This window comes from Choloepus didactylus, chromosome 10, assembly GCF_015220235.1.
Source record: "Choloepus didactylus isolate mChoDid1 chromosome 10, mChoDid1.pri, whole genome shotgun sequence".
NCBI lineage: Eukaryota > Metazoa > Chordata > Mammalia > Pilosa > Megalonychidae > Choloepus > Choloepus didactylus.
In genome coordinates, this window is record NC_051316.1 from 16200692 (window position 1) to 16216678 (window position 15987).

The window sequence follows — 15987 nt, forward strand, 5'->3', positions numbered from 1 at the left end:
CTCCAAATACTGCATCTCCTCTGATCTTTTGATTTGGGTGTTTGGGTTTGGGTTATCCATGGTGTCTGTTTTTTTCATATGCTTTAAAATTTTCTGTTGTTTTTGGCCTCTTGGCATTTGCTTAACTTGATAAGTTTCTTTTGGGATATTAGGCTAATTTGAAGACTTATCTCTAATTTGTCAGATCTACAGCTTGGTGGTATATACTTTGTCTAACTAACTAGCAGTTGGCATTGTGAGCCACCTATTCCCCTGAAGCCAGTTCTCCCCAACTTTGTCTTTGTGGTGTGTGGGGTTAATAATCAAACCTCCCAAGTGTTCTGGAAATTTAAGGCTGTTGCAAGAGTCTAAACTTTCAGTTCAGTCTTGCCACAGGTTGTCTGTGCTGCTGACCCACAAGTCCTTGGTATTGTCATTTGGTCCTTGGGATTTCCAAGTGGGTCTCTCTTCCAAGCCGTGCCCTCCTAGGGCCTCTGCTGAGGGAAGGCTGTGCTACGTCACAAGTGCGCACCGTCCCTCCAGGGTAGTTCTGGGCCACTGGGCTGTGTAGGTGCGTTCCCAGCCTGCTGAAAGGATGGCTGTATGGGGTGTGTTAATTTCCCCCTTTTCACACAGCTCCACCTTCCTAGCTCTGGGACAATTAGCTGTGGGTGTGCGAAAGGCTATTGTCCATGCCTGATATTTTGGCATGTGCGCATATTGCTGAAAACACTTCCTGTCACACTGGGTTTTTTGGTACCGTTCTGGGCTGTGGCATGGGCACCAGGCAGGAACGTTCCCTGCCCGCCAGGATGATGGCTGTAAGGGGTGTGGTTATTTTCCCCTTTTGTCTAACCTCTGCCTTCCTTGCTCTGAGACAGTTAGCAGTGGGTGCACAAAAGGCTATCGTCCACCCCAGATATTGAGGCATACCCACCAGTTGTGGAGACGCCATTCCTGCTGCTCTTCACTGTGCGGTTCTCGCTGCTGTATCCGCAGCCACTTTTGGGTTTTTAAAAAAGAACTAGTCTGACTCCAAACGCCAACCCATGGTTTCTCCACACCATTGCATGGCTGCCGGATATTTAGCAGGCTCACTCACTCATTTCAGAACGCATAATCTGGGTTTCACCAAGTGCACTGTGCCTGTGGATTTAGCAGACCTTGTCCAGCTGGTGCATCACTGGAACTGGTGTTCTGGGTCACTTTCTGGCTTTTATCTAGTATTTTTTATGGAGGAGATGTTTTTTTTTTGCCCTGTCTCTCCTAACCGCCGTCTTCTGGAAGTCCCCTTGTTATTTCTTATGAAAAGTCAACTGTCATTTGTGTTATTGTTCCCCGGAGTGTAATACATCATTTTGTTCTGGATGCTTTCAAGATTTTTTTTTTTTAATTTGGCTTTTAGGAGTTGGACTATGATGTGTCTTGGTGTGGTTTTCTTTGTATTTATCCTGCTTGCAGTTTGTTCAGAGTCTTGAATCATTACATTTCTGACTTCCACCAAATTTGAGAAATTGTAACCATTTAACCAAGAAAATAAACTTTTTCCATAGAAATACTTTCAGACTTATCAAAAAGTTGCAAAGATAGTATGGAGAGTGCACATATGCTGTTCAGCCAGCTTCCCCTGATGTTGACATCTTACATAATCATGGTATGTTTGTTAATCTAAAATATTAATATTGATATGATGCTGTTAACTACAGATTTTATTTGGTTTCATCAGTTTCCCCATGAATATCCTTTTTTCTATTTCAGGATTCAACTAAGGACACTACATTGCATGTAATCATCATATCCCTTTAGTTTCTTCCAATCTGTTAGTTTGTTAGGCTCTCCTTGCTTTGCATGACCTTGATACTTTAAGAGTACTGGTCAGGTTTTTTAATGGTTTGTTTGTTTTTAAATGGCCCTCAGTGTGGATTTGTTGATGTATTTTCATGTTTAGTCTGATGTTTTGATTTTTGGGAAGAATACTACAGAGGTAATATGCCCTTCCCATCACATCATATCAAGGGATAATGATGTCAACATGACTTATCACTGGTGATGTTAACCTTGATAGTGTGGTTAAGTTGGTGCCTTCCAGGTTTCTCTACTATAAAGTTAATATTTTTCCTTTTCTGTTCTTGATTCTATGCAAGCAAGTACAAAGTGAGGCCCATGTTCAAGGGGAGAGAGTAACTACATCTCTTGGAGGAGGGAGTAGCTGCATCTCTTATTTGAAATTCTTCTGTAAGGAAGATTTGTCCCTTTCCTCTATTTATTTATTTATTTATTTATCATTTGTGTATATCAGAATGGACTCATAGATATCTGTTTCTTTGAGTTCTAATCTAATACAATAATTATGTATTTTCTTGCTCAGATTTTTCCAACTTTGGCCAGTGGGAGCTCTTTCAGGTTGGGTCTTCTGTCCTTTTGATAAACCTCTTCCTTTTTGCTTCATTTTATTCTTACTTCCTTGCTTTCTGGGCCTACATGATGTTCCAGGTTCATCTTGTATTTTTCTTGCCCCAGCCTTAGAATCAGCCATTTCTCCAAGGTTCCTTTTATTGGAAACCTTCCTTTCTTTTATTGGAAAATGATATTTAGAAACCAAGGGTTTCTGGATGTACTCATTGTTCATTATGTTTAAAAGTATTTTTACCTACCACATTCTCTTTCACCTGTCCTCCTTGGACTCCAATTACATGTACGTTAGACCTTTAGATTTTGTCCCAAAGGTACCTGGAGCTCTGTTAATTTTTTTTTCCAATGTTTTTTCTCTCTATTCATCAGAGTGGATGATTTCTATATAAATATTTTCAAGTTCACTTACTCTGTCTTCGGAAGTCTGTAATCTTTAATCTGCTGTTAATCCCAAATAGTGAACTTTTGTTTCAGATATTCTTCAGTTTTATAATTTCCTTTTTTTTAAAAAATTGTTTCTATTTCTCTGCTGTATCATCCTTTTATTTCATTCATTAGAAGCATCAAGCCTCAGTGTCCTTAGTTACAGTACTAATAGCTGCTTTAAAATTGTTGTTGGCTAATTCCTAGTCAATCGCCATTGAATGTTTTTGCACTGAGTATGAGTCATATTTTCTTGTTTCTTTTTATGTCTAGTAAGTTCGGATTGTATCATGGACATTGTGAATCATACTTTGCATAAACTTTGGATTTTGTTTTGTTCCTCTGAGGAGTATTTTTATTTTGTATTAGCAGGCTGTTAACTTGGCTGAGCTCATACTCCTATTCAAGGTGCTGAGTGAAAATAACTGTGAACCTAACATTTTATACTTATTTAAGTGATCATTCAACAGTAAGGATTTGCAAATATACAAGTGTTAGAAGAGTTTACTACTCATCGATCATTCCTGAAAGAATTACTAAAGATATTCTTAAATAAAAAAGAAATCGTTGCAGATTATATTTTCCAAAGATGGCTGGAACAAAAATCTACCAACCCACATGTTCTTCTATAATGTGACCTTGCCACACCCATCAAGAGTTGAAGTTTAATTTCCTTCTCCTTGAATCTGGGCTCCCTTAAAACCAGCAGAATGTGCTGGAAGTGATACCACATTAATTTTCAACGGTAGGTCAGCTTTCAACTGGTCCTTTTGGAATACTTGATTTGGGGACCCTCAGCTACCATGTAAGAAGTCCAGCTATTCTGAGACCTCCATGTTGGAAAGACCTCTTGTAGCCACTCTGGTCATCAGACCCTCCAGATAAGTACATCCTCTGGCTGAGTACAATTGAGTGACATAAACTTTACGTATAAGAAGCAGAAGAAGAGCTCAGCTGAGTGTTACCCAAATTCCTAGCCTACAGAATATAGTAAAATGTTTTGCATTGATTGTATATTAGTTTGCTAGGGCTGCTATGACAAATACCAAACACTGTTTGGCTTAACCAACAGGAGTTTATTTTATAGGCCCGAAGTCCAAATTAAGTTGTCATCAGGCCATGCTCCAAAGCATGCTCCAAACTGTCTGGTGACAGTTTTCCAGCAATCTTCCATCACATGGTGATCTGTTTCCTTGTGTCTCCTCTTCTCATTTCCTATTTTCATGTCCAATTTCCTCTGCTTATAAGGATTTCTGCCATACTAGATTAAGGCACACCCTCATTCACTCTGGCCTCATTGTAACCAATGATATCTTCAATAGTCCTATTTACAAATGGGTTTGCATCCACACCCTGACTTATCTTAAGTAATAAAATATTCAAAGATAGTATTTACAAATGGGTTCACACCCACAGGACCAGAGTTAGGACTTGAACATACATTTTGTGTGGGGCATGATTCAAGCCCCAAGAATTTGTAATGTAGCAATAGTAACTGAAACAAAACTGAACCCAGAGGGAAGGAGTGGAATGTATGATTAGTCATGAGTAAGGAAGCTAGTGAACATTTTTGCAAATACAAATATTTATTGACTTTTTTTTTTTTAATTTGGAATTGGGGATGATTAAAAGCAATGTGATACTAAGATATTAGCAACAACAACACAAAAGCTGTTTTGGAGTGGGGAAGAGGGGAGGCAGGTGATAAAACTTTCTAAGGTTGTTGTATTGTTCAGAAAGTTACTAGAGATTAACTTAAAGAAAGATGACCTATGCATGTTAAAGAAAAGAAAATAAGTGGATGGTGTGGCTTATGAAACAGTAGAGGAAAAAAAGCAAATGCAGGAAAAAAAACCGACAAAGACAGAAAAATAAAAACAAAGAAAATTGATCATGGTGAATCGAAAATCTAAAAAAGTTGGCTAAGATCCGTGCTATTACAACAGTAGTTACAATAAATGTAAATAAAGTAACCACAGTAATTTAAAATAAGTATACTTTTAAAAATCCAGTCAAATGTTGCTTTAAAAATACACTCAAAGCAAAACAGTCCAGAGCAATTAAAAATAAAAATAAAGAAGTAGAAGAGATACACCATGTAAAAACAAACCAAAGGAAAGCAGGTGTGGCAATGTTAATATCAGGCAAAATGGAATTTCTGGGTGTTTTACTTAGAAAAACTTGCACCTGTGCAACAAGAGACATTTATAAGGATGTTCACTGCAGCATTGTTTGTAATAATAAAAATTTTTAAAAAATTTAAATATGAAAAAGGGAATATTGAAATAAATTGTTATATTCATATAGGAATATTTAACAGTGGTTAAAAGAAACAAGCTAGATCTATAGGCTTTCATGTGGCTATATTTAAAAGCCATTGAATGAAAAGAAGCAGTTACAGAATATTATGTCAATGTGGTGTTTCTAAACACAAAACAATACATTTTGGACCTCTAGGATTCCTTCTGACTTTGCAATTATTTTATTGAATTTCACAGCAATAAGCTCTGTTCCTATGACTATATGCATTTTAGTGTCTGAGGAAATGTACCCAGAAACAATGAACTGTTATTAAGAACATTCACTGTATCCTAAAGAATGAACCCACTTGGAATAGCAGAAAGCTGTCCTCTGATCAAATAATCTGTAGACTTAAATATTTAATAACTTCCAAAGTGTGCTCAATGCTATGTAATAAGCATGTATGAAAAAATTTCTTCTTTTCCCCTAAATTGCTTACAAGAAAAGAGATGTAGCGTAAAGAAGCACAGATGTATCCTGAGAAGAAAAACTTGAGAGTGATGTCTGGAGAAAGATGTTGGTTAAGCAATAACTTTCTACCAGACTATAGAACATATGCAAGCTGGAATCCCTCTTCCATATGTAACTATTGCACGCAGATGTCAATTCCACAGATGTTTATTGAGAACCTATTATGTATAGGGAACTCTATTTGGCATGGTTGTGAACACAGATGAATCAGGGGTCCCAAGGGGGTTTATAGACCAGTGGAGGATGGAGCTAACTACAACCAAGGCAAGATGAGTTAAGGGCCATGAAAGTAATACAGATTGCTTTGTTGAAAAGAGAATGAAATTATTTTAGTTGGAACAATTGTGAATGGCTTTACAGAGGATATTTCACACATTTGTAAATGTGTGCATTGCTCTTGTGTGACTGAGAATGGCAGGGCAATTTCCTCCCTTGTGCTGTAGTTCTGTTTAGTATTTGATCCTTCTCTCCCTTTCTAAGAAAAAATATTGCTGTACATTAATCCTTTGAAGCCATTGATGATGTTTCTGAGACAATAATGTTAACATTTAAAATACAAACATGTGCTTACCACACTTATTTTAGAGGCAGCAATGGTTAGCCTTTGGGAGTGTTTAGTGACAGGGAATGGAGAGATGCTTCACTGAGACAGGCTTGCATTTTCACTTGGGGCACAATAATAGCAAAAAGAGCTGAAGTCAATGGATTGCTTAGAAATATGGTTTCCATTTGCTCGGAGAGGCCATTCAGGGTGACCACATACACACATCTGCACTGTCAGTTCAGTTCTTCCCTAAATGTGGAGCCATGGCCCTGATTGATACCAGTGAGAGTTATGTACTTGCAGAGAAAGGAGGTTTAGGTCATCCACGAATCCAAAGACAAGTATGAAATAGGTGTAATACAAGTATAAAGTTGTAATAATTTTGCATCTCATGCATAATTTAGGTTGGAAACTATGCAAAGATAATCTTTTGTGACTGGCTTAAAAATTCTCCTTTTTTCCTAAAGCTATTCCAGTAAGAATCAATTCCTAGTCTATCTGACTTGAAGAAGACAAAGAAGGTAGAATGGGGATAAGGAAGAGAGTCTAAGGAGGTGACATCTGATGTATGATTTGGGCAATATAAAGGAGATGGTCAGAGAGCTGGAGAAGGAAAATTCCAAGGAGAAGCATCTGCAAGTGGGAGAACATTTCTGTTTTCCCAAATGAAAAGAGAAATTGGTGACTTTGGGCAATTTGCTTTACCTATCTGGGCCTCGTTGTCTTCATTTGTAAAACTAGAGCTGGGCTAATGATCCCTAAGGGCTTTTCCAGCTCCAAAATTGAACAACAAAGCCAAATATAGTTTTGTTTATTTTTCAAGTTGGCAGACCTAGGAATGTTTGAAACATTGGGAATAGGATAGAATCATCGAGAGGGAGAAAATGTTGGCTAGAGAAAAATGTGAAATGAAGAAATAAGGTTCCAAGTAAGTGGGAGGGTATGGTGTTGGAGGGGAACACTTCTTTCCCATTTCTATTGTGTCCTTTCTTGTGGTGGGAGCTCAATTTCTCAATTAGAGCAACACTCCTGGTCCCTGTACACCTTTACTTCTTCTGTCCTAAGAGAGTTACTTATTTTGGTAGATTTGGGAAGAAGATACATTGTGCTCTGCTCAGCTCCTCCTTTTGCTGTTGGGCAGCAATTCTGACCATAGGGAGCCTTTCTCTGCCATATATGTCATATATATATATATATATATATATATAGTTATTTGGGGGAGGTCCACCTCCTCTCCTGGGAGTTTTGGCCTGATCCAACATTGCCTGTGGCTGTGGGGGTCAACCTATCTAAATTTTAGGGTTTGAGTTTCAGGTAGTTTTGACTCTCACATCAGGCCATATTCTGCAGCTTAGCCTTCACAGTGATATTTCTGTCTTCTGTTACGGTGCCCGCAAGTTAAAGTACGAGACAGCCAAACAGAATTTAAAGAGCCTTTATTAGCCGGCCGGCAGCTGCCGTCTCTCACCCCGCGCAGGGAGTTCAGCAAGTAGCAGCACCGACCTGAGAGTGCTTGAGACTTATATAGGCAGAAACCACATCCTGAAAATGCAGGCAAGCTACTTTGACAAAAGCAGAGTCGGCGGTTAATTAATGGGTGCTTAAGATCTTTAACAAGGTTGAGAAATTTTCTCAAGGCCGGTGCAATGGTTAATTATTGAAACGGTTATGCTTGGCTAATACGTACATCCGCAAGTCTCACTCCCTAAAACGGCACAGTTTCACTCCCTTCTTCTCAAGGCTTAATGTTTACTTTGCAGTCATTACCGGTTGAGGGGGAAGGGGACTCTCATTACAGATTAAGGGGAGGGGGACCCACTTCATTCCCCACTGGTTTTTAGGGAGAATCAAATCATTGTTTCTTCCGAGGGTGAGTATTGATATTGGGATTGCAAAACCATGAGCTTTACGCTTTGAATACGCCATTGGACAAATTTAACTAAACTGTTTATAACACAGGGGCCTATGATTAAGGCTAACATGAGAAGAACCAGGGGTCCAGCAATTGCTGATATTAAGGTAGTTAACCATGGAGATTGAGAAAATATACTTTTAAACCAATTTGCCTCCTTTTTCCTTTGCTCTTCTCTATCCTGTAGTCTCTTTTGGAGTTGGCTTAAACTTTCTTTAATTACACCCGAGTGGTTGGTATAAAAACAGCATGCTTTGCCTAAGGCTAGACAAAGCCCTCCCTGCTTTAAGAATACAAGGTCGAGACCCCTCCGATTCTGGAGCACTACTTCTGCTAATGAGCTTAAGGACTCCTCAAATTTAGTAACGCTCTCTTCTAAGGTTTTTAGATTCTGGTTAATTTGAGCACTAAGGCTTTTAAAATTTTGGTCCCCTGTGACAAGTGCTGTGGTTCCTACTGTGGTTTCCCCGGTTACTCCAAGCCCGAGGAGCACTGGCACTAGTATTGGTCCCCCTCGCTTGACTTGTTTGAGATTAGTTTGCCTGAAGTGCTTCCTACCTCCCTCTCCAGAGTAGTAATATACTTGGGGAAGGACATGGGTGAGAATGCATAGTCCTGGAGCCTTAGGCTGCATGAGGGCAGGGGGGTATAAACACGGCGTTAATTCTGTTTTACAGGCAAACCATGTTCCTTTGGGCGCTACTAAGTAGTGTTTGGTATGACCCTCCGAGCTGTTGCTGAAAATGGTTACAGAGGCTCAAGAATTAACATAAGCAGAAGTAGATAGAGGGAATTGAGGGGACTGGAAGCATGTTCCTTGTCCTTGAAAGTCACCCAAAGTAAGTTTAGGGGTAGTGCCCCAGGAACAATAGTGTGAGTTTTGGTGAATATTTGATAGGGAGATATTTTGAATGTCATTGTTAGTTACTCCTATACTTCGGTTAGCTCCCAGGCCTGTATAATAGGGTGGTTCAGGGTTTAGGCATAGCCAGCAATCTTTAGTTAAGTTGGGGGAAGTTTGGTTTAAGAATTTAAACATGAGTTTAAGTGTTTTGAATAGAGATTCTTGTCGGGAGTTTGGAGGTGGAGGGAGGGGAGTTGCTTTTGGAGATAAAGGGTGGCTTTTTGTGGTAGAGTAAGGACGGGTAAGTGGGAAAGGAGTAGTTGTTACAGGTATTTTGATGTCGATGGGGTCCAAGGGGCCTATTGGATTTAAGGGCTTAGGAATTTTCCTTTTTTGAATAGTGAATAACACTCCGGGGTCATATCCTGATACATATAGGCGCAATCCCCATGTTTTTCCCCCCAACTACTGGGAATCTTCCCAATACTGCTGTGGTTTAAAAGTAACAGGGTTACAGTTCCCAATTGCACAGTTTTTAATAGGAGCTTCTGGCCTTATCTCCTTTGTGACCTTTAATAAATGACCTACATTTTTCCATGGGGCTATGGTTTTACAGCCCCAACTGTAACAGAAATAATCATCCTCTCCCCCACACTTTGAGGCGCTTCTTTGCGCACAGATGTAATGTTGACTATGCCATAGCCCTCATTCCAGTTTTAAATTACCACAACCGAAGCCCCTAAGCCCTGCCCTTCTCCCTCCCAAATAGGTATTCACAGCTTCTGGTAGATTCCAGATTCTCCCAAAGAGTTTACATCGGTCAAAAACAAATTTAGGGCTGCCAGGGGTGCTAATCTGGCCGACCACTGTTCCATCAATGGTGCGAGTTAACTGCCACGTATAATTAGTGGCTTGATGGGGGTTCTCGGCTGCTAGCATTGTTACTAGAGTCAGCATAATGGTGTATGTCTCTGCAGCCAAAGTTTAAGGGGATCTGATGTTTTTTGTATGGACCATTCTGCATTCTGGTCGGAGTCTGCCTTTTTAATTTGTGAGCGATGTATCCAAAATCTTTTACCTGCGACTTTTACGGCGGTCGGTGTACTTAGAATCACCTGATAAGGCCCAGCCCAGCGTGCCTCGAAGGAGGAGGGATTCCTTTTTCTGATCCACACTAAATCACCAGGTTCAGCAGTAGGGGTTTCTTCTTCGGCGGTGTCAGGTTTCGGATGGTGGGCGTGGACGATGTGATGGATGTTTTTGGAGCTGTAGTGTAAAGCTTGTAAGGACTTGAGAAGTTCAGAGTTAGACAGGGAGGCGAGCTGCTCTGCCCCTAACTTGGGGAGGAGCAGGGGTGGCCTGCTGAACATGGCTTTATATGGAGTAATACCTTTTACATAAGGGGTACACCTAGCTTTAAGTAAGGCAAACAGAAGGAGGCTCACCCAGTTTCCGCCAGTCTCCTATTTAAGTTTGGTGAGGGTTTCCTTAAGTGTCCGTTTCATTCTTTTTACCTGTCCTGAGCTTTGCGGTCTGTAGATGCAGTGTAGCTTCCATTTGATTCCGAATGCTTTTACCAAGTTTTGGGTAACTTGGGCTATAAAAGCCGGACCACTGTCAGACCCCATTGCTACCAGTAAGCCAAACCGAGGGACAATTTCAGCCAATAATTTTTTAGCTACTGCCTGAGCTGTCTCTGACCAAGTTGGGTAGGCCTCAACCCATCCTGAGAAGGTGTCCACCAACACAGGTAAGTACTTATATCCCCCTGGTCCAGGAGGCAGTTCTGTAAAGTCTGTTTCCCATTGTTTTCCTGGGAGCTGACCTCTTAAGCAGCGACTGGGGGTAGCATTGGTACTTACATGACTTAGGTTAACTTGGGCGCAGACGTGACATCTTCTGCTTACCTCCTTTGCTACCTGAAAAAGCTTAGGTATGTAGAAGTCAGTTTTTAGCAATTCAGCTAATTTTGTCCCTCCCAGGTGTGTACACTGATGCGTTTTTAAAATTAAGTCTCTTCCCAGTGCTTCTGGTAGCAGGATTCTAGAGTCGGGGAGGACTTTCCACCTCTCTGGATCTTCTCTAGCTTGGAGTTCTTGACCTAGATGAATGTCAGAATCTGAGTAAGTTGGAACAGCTTTTAGTGCCTGGGGTGGTAGGAGGGGCAAGACCTGGAGGGGCCCCACTGGTTTTAGGGCTGCTTCTTTGGCTGTCTGGTCAGCGAAAGCATTTCCCTTTGCTTCGGGTGTACTTGAAGTTTGATGTCCTTTAGAGATCTCTTACCATTGTGGGCCCACGTCCAGATGGCTCCAGAGGCAGATTTTCGAATCTCGAGGCCTGATCACTCGGTTCTCCGCTGGGGCTGAGGAATGTCTCTCAGTGCGCGCCCCTGGGGGAGGACCGGCAGTCGGACCTTGTCTCGACCGATAAACCTCGGTAAACGCCGAGGGATCTCGCTGGGGCCTCCAAATGTTACAGTGCCCGCAAGTTAAAGTACGAGACAGCCAAACAGAATTTAAAGAGCGTTTATTAGCCTGCCAGCAGCTGCCATCTCTCACCCCGCGCAGGGAGTTCAGCAAGCAGCAGCCCCGACCTGAGAGTGCTTGAGACTTATATAGGCAGAAACCACATCCTGAAAATGCAAGCAAGCTACTTTGACAAAAGCAGAGTCGGCGGTTAATTAATGGGTGCTTAAGATCTTTAACAAGGTTGAGAAATTTTCTCAAGGCCGGTGCAATGGTTAATTATTGAAACGGTTACGCTTGGCTAATACGTACATCCGCAAGTCTCACTCCCTAAAACGGCACAGTTTCACTCCCTTCTTCTCAAGGCTTAATGTTTACTTTGCAGTCATTACCGGTTGAGGGGGAAGGGGACTCTCATTACAGATTAAGGGGAGGGGGCCCACTTCATCTTCCTTTGCCATATCCTCATTTTGTTTCTCAGTATGCTCACGGCTTGGATGGGAAAGAAGAATGTTATTTGTTTGGTTCTCTCAATGCCCCCAAAGTTGAGGATTCAGAGTGAAGGAGTTACCTTTGGTAAGAAGGGATATTATTTTCTTTGAGTCAGGGAAGGCGATAGTTGTGCAAAACTAGAGATATTTTGAGGTACGATGGACATCAGAGACTTCAAATCATCTTGGTAAATTAGGAGGCAAAGTAGTCTGCTGAGAATGAGACAGCAGTCATGTAAAGTTAATTCTAAATTGCCTCTCTGGAGAGTGTATTAAGGAATCCACAGAACGCCAAAAATTGCCAGTAATGGTGACAAATGAGGGAAAGTTCACAGACTTGAATGCACAGGGCTCATAGTCAGCCTTGCTCTCTGCCATCAGGGAAAAAGTGGTGAAAACTTCCCTATAGAATGCATGTCATTCTTAAATTATACCAAGTTTTAGAAGTACATGAAGAAATCTATTAAGACTGGACAATACATGATTATATCTGTATGGTGGTATATATTAAACTGTTTTTCTGCAAATATCATAGTTTTAGACAGTAACTAAGTTAGCCCTTGTCTCAGTTTATTCAAGGTGGAGTATTTCTTCTTTTGTCTGTGTGTGTGTGTGTGTTCTGGTTATTTTGTTGTTGTTATTATTTATTTATTTATTTATTTTATTGTTTATTGGTTATTTTTTTAAATACTTTTTTTTAACAAAAACTCAAGCAACAAAATACTACATGTTCTTAGCCCCAAACTTGAGGTTAGATTTTTGACATCCGTTGTTTCTCATTACATGGATGTACTCCTAGCTTTATTGAAGGTTATTGTTAAACTAGTTACTGTGCTTTCGTTTCTTGTCTCATTAAATGACAAATTCAATCCCTCTGTAAGGCTTGTGTAGAAAAGAAAATGTGTCCTTTTCTGCCTAGTGATTTTACTAGGACCAAGAGAAGTGCCAGCTTCTCCATAAAGTAACCCCAAACTATTCTTTGCATCCCTGATTTCCCTCAATTCCAATTGCACTTAAAGTCATTACCGTACACAGTTTGTTGGCAGGCAGGAGTAGGGACAGGGAAGGATTTCTGGAGGTGGTTGCATGTAAACTGGGGTTGGGAGGGGGGGTAGAATTGGGGCAGGTACATCTGGGAGGTGGGAGCCAGGAGAGTTCAGGTGCAGAACAGGGCTTAGTCCCAAAGGCATGTGGAGGCCTGGAGTCAAGTCATCTTCAGGGATTGGTGCTTGAGCAGGCCCTTTGGCTAGAGTTCAAGGATGCAAAGGGGGTGTTGTTCTCCAGGACTGGAAAAATAGACTGAAACCAGATTGCACGACGCTGCAGGATCAGGCTTTTTTAGACTAGGTGAGATTCTGATGAGGAAATAGCCTGTAGAGAGGTAGAAACTGGAAATTTAATAGAGCTGATTGCTGGAATGAGTTCTAGAGGAAAGGGAAATAAAAGGGTCTAGCAGAGAAGCAGATAAAGTTGGAAGGGAAGTGAAGAGGAGTTAACCAGAATCAAAAAAGGAGGTCTCAATTTTACTTGAAAAGCTAAGCAAGTAACATTTTAAAATGATAAAAGAATACCTTCTGATATTTAGAAACAAAAAAATTATTTGAAATATTCTACTGTGTCAGAGTTTTCGTTTCTTTTCCCCTGCCATTTCTTTTTCATTTTTGCTAAAATAATTAAAAAAAGAAAAGTAAAAACAGCCTATGCTAAAAGAAATTCAGTACACAACAGGGATTGAAATAATTTCAAATAATTTTTCTTTTAGCTAGATTGCTATTATAAAATAAGAATACGTTTTGATTTAGAACTTTTATGAAGAACTTGTGCATTTTATGGCAACATCTGTTTCCACATTTTAATTTCTCTCTTCCCCTTTATAGGTATTTGCATACTTTTATTTTTTCAAATGAGAAGACTTTTTGTTTGCCACAAGAAGGTTATTATCCAGAATGTTAATGGGCTTTCAGCTATTAAGATGTAATAATATACTTTGAGTATTTAACTATAAATTTGAAAAATCTCTGTGAACAATCTCAAAGGAATACTTAGAATGCACTCCTGGTAAATTGGCTCATTTTCCTGTAATTTACTGGAAGTGCTGATATGAGAGCAGTCCTAATGTGAAAAGTACATTAATCCTTGGAGTTACATTGTATATATTAATTTATTACTCTCAAAGAACAAAACTTATGAGGCCATTTAGCCTTCATTCACGCTTGTTACTTAGAATCACAGTAGAGAAACAATCACTTATCTTTTGATGCACAAAATTAGAAATGATAAATTTAGTATCTTTTAAAACAAGAGGCAGAGTGATACTCAATTGCACTTTTGCATAACAATTGCTCTTTTCCAAAACAAGGACTGTTAAAGTTAGGAACACCATTCTTCTGGCTTTGTGGAGGCCCATTTCATTCCCTTGGTAATTGAAATATTTTTAGAAAACCATTATGCAGCTTTCTTTGATGTCAGTTAAAAAGACTAGTCTGCCTTCTAGCCATGAGCAGCTAATACACTGGGGGAATTATTTAAAGATGGCAGTCAACTTGCAGGAGCAGCGGTTGCAGGAACATTTAGGGTTTTATTTGGAATGTTGTCTAACTGTATTTTTCTTCTTTGCCAGGGCACGTGAAAGTTGTGGGACCATAATTTGTGACATCGGGTGATTTTTTTGGTATGCAGACATTTATGATTCTGGAAAATTGAGGCAGATAGGAACATTAAGGCACAAACTACACCATGGACATAAAGATGGACCCGTCCCAAGATGACCTGCCTCTCCTGGCCAACACCAGCCACATTCTCTTGAAGCACTACGTACTGGATGTAGATGTGAATTTCAAAAGTCAAGACATTGAGGGCACCATAGTGCTTTTCTTTGAGAAGGAAACAGATTCAAGAAACGGAGCAGTTCCACTGAAGAAACCTGCCCATCGGAGTCAGACAAAGACTGTGAATTTGGAACGCCTGGACCCTGCCATAATCCCATGTCAAACGCAGGGACCTTCTCATCTAAAATGGGATATAATGATTTTGCCATCCGCGGTAAAGGTGAAAAAGATACTTCTGATAAAGATGGTAACCATGACAACCAGGAACTGGCTTCTGGGATTTCTAGTTCAAAGTACTGTGGAGACCCAGGGAATCCTGGGAGTGAGGGTTTTTTGCTGGTGTTGGACTGCTGTGATTTATCGGTGTTAAAGGTTGAGGAGGTGGATGTTGCTGCTGTGCCAGGTATTGAAAAATTTACAAGGTCTCCCAAGCTCACAGTTGTTTCTGAGGAGCTCAGGAATCAGATTGTGTGTGAACTTGTGACTCTGCCTGCAGATCGCCGGAGGGAGCAGTTAGACTATTATGCTCACTGCAGCCAGGCTCCTGGCTGCAGGGAACTCCTGTTTACCACTGACACTTGGAGCTTACAGATCAGGAAGATGGGCTCAGACAGCTGCTGATTTTCCTCACGCCGTAAGGATCTGGTACAAAACCAAACCCAAGGGGAGATCAGTTACATGGACCTCAGACCAGAGTGGCAGGTAGGTTACCTGAGCACCCCACACCTGTGCTCTTTAATCTCACACACTGCAGGATGAGAATTTGCAGGGATGCACTCAGACTGGGGGACCAGCTCTGCAAAGATGTTCCTGTTTATCCTTGGGCATTACCCATCTAGCTTCAAATCCTTAGACTCACAGCAAAGCAGGTAAATCCCCAGGCCAGGCATGTTGAACTCTAACACGATTACCTCCTTTGAGAGTCAGGATGAAAAGATTACTTTATTAAGCCCCCATATATCTTGAGTTAGGAGATTGAAAGGTGAATCTAATGATTAAATCCTGAGCCTAGGTCTCCACTGAGAACTCTAACAGAAATTTCCGGTGCTACAGATGGGAGTAGTATGTGTCTCTCAGCAAGTACTTTCTCAAAGTTCCTACCTATTTCCCTGAGAGGGTAGCTGCTGCGGAATTGGGTTGGTGTGAAACCTGATCAAGAGCTTCCAAAGAAAACTGTCTCACTTTTTGTATTTCTTACTGTACCTGTTGCTTGGCAGCTGTGCCTCTTTGGATATTTTCAGTTACCATATAACATGCTCCCCAGAGATTTTGAAAAATCTGTTTCAGAGAAGGGTAACAGTCAGTCCTGCTGAGACT

At 40.6% G+C, this 15987-nt stretch overlaps 1 pseudogene; it reads left to right on the plus strand.

Moving 5' to 3' along the window:
* LOC119505576 overlaps nucleotides 1–15376 on the plus strand; it is a 66035-nt pseudogene extending 50659 nt beyond the window's left edge.
* Nucleotides 15377–15987: the final 611 nt, after the last annotated feature.